Here is a 1,816-nt window from a genome sequence, read left to right as displayed (position 1 = left end):
ACTTTGATGGTTTATCTTACAAGGGTACAAGTGAATCTTCTAAAAGCAGAGTATGAATGTCTTAACTCAATAACTAGGAAAATGACATGAAGGTTATGTTGACCAGTTTGATGAGAGTATTTCAAAATGTATATGAAAATAGCACACTGTACCCCATGATTACATTAATGTACATAGTTATGCTATAAGAAATAAAATTTAAGAAAAAAACAAATGTTGTCCCTCTTATACTATATGTACTAACCCAAAAAGTAAACAAATGAACAAAAGAGAAGAAAAAACAATAGTGAAATCTTCAAGGCTCATTTTGTTGTAGAATTCTTCAGATATCTCCATTCACCCTGATCTTTAGTATTCTGAACTGTTTTTATTGTCTGGTTTCTTATCTTTAATTATATGCCTCATCTGCTAAGTAGCATAACACTTATGCATATGATAATGGCAATATTTTTTAAATTTCTTGCTCAAATCATTCAAAGAGTTTCATTTTTTTTTTCACTTGAAAAGAACAGAGGAAGAAGATATTTTATACAAATCAATTGCCTCGTTTAATATGCTAGTTTATATGAAAATTAGCCAGCAGGTTGACCCAACTGTGGTCTTAGAGGAAAGTTTGTAATCATAGCACATAAAATGTTAGAGCTTGATTAAACTGGCAATTTCAAGCAAATATAGTAGACCTCAGGAATCTTGCTTTCTATAGGACATTTGGCTAAGTTTCTCCAATGTGTAGAAATAAGTCAAGAAGCAAGAAAACACAGTGCTATACAAGCTTAGCCTCTTACTAGGTAAATGATGTAACTTCCCTAAATTTCCTCTTTTTTAGTACCTCTAGTCCCAGCTACTTGGGAAGCTGAAGGAAGAGAATCATTTAGGCCCAAGAGTTTGAGGTTGCTGTGAGCTATGTTGCCATGGCACTCTACCTACCAAGGGTGACATATTGAGACTCTGTCTCAAAAAATATAATAATAAATTTCCCCCTTTTTCCCCCCCATATTTAAAGATGTGGGAAAATGGCAGGCTTGGGTGGCACCTGTGGCTCAAAGGAGTAGGGCGCCAGCCCCATATACCAGAGGTGGCAGGTTCAAACCCGGCCCCAGTCAAAGAAAAACTGCAAATAAAAAAAAAGATTTAAATAATGTAGTTTTTAAATACATACAGATATTTATAGAATATTCATTTACCTAAATAAATATCTGTATTTTTGAAGTTCATTGACCTCATATAGAATGTTATTAGCAAAATTTTACCAATGTAAGCAGTTAAATGTCACATAGCCAATAATTATGCTTATATTTTAATGACACAATTGTTTCAATTGCACTTTACTAATGTGGAGTTAATGTTGGTTTTGTTTTAATTAACTTAAAACAGAAGGAAAAGGTCCAAAATACACAATCAAACAAAGACATTTGACATTTAACAAACCAAAAAAAATGATTCAGAAAAAATATTTTGGGGATATTTCATTGAGAAGGAAGAGGTTTGGGAAGACAAATAATGTTAAAAGCTATAGAACAGTAAGTAATCCATGGCATTCTAAGGACATACAGCCTGTGTGAAATGTTTAATGATAGTAACAAGGAAATAGACAAGACAATGATGAAATAGTCTGAGAATTAAGTTCCTATTTAATAATTCAATAATTTTAAAAGTAACCTGGAACGTACTAGATCCCCTTCTAAAGGTAAAGGTCAGTTATTATTTATCATCTGGCAAATTAATAGGAGCTGAGCAATTATCAAAACAAAAAAACAAATTTAAAAAAAACCCTCCAAAATACAATAATACAATCAATCCAACAAGCTCCATCTGA

The sequence above is a fragment of the Otolemur garnettii genome, unplaced genomic scaffold, assembly GCF_000181295.1.
Source record: "Otolemur garnettii isolate 467f Iridium unplaced genomic scaffold, OtoGar3 scaffold00080, whole genome shotgun sequence".
Taxonomy (NCBI): domain Eukaryota; kingdom Metazoa; phylum Chordata; class Mammalia; order Primates; family Galagidae; genus Otolemur; species Otolemur garnettii.
The sequence above is the reverse complement of the archived record's forward strand: the minus strand, read 5'-3'. Positions refer to the sequence as shown.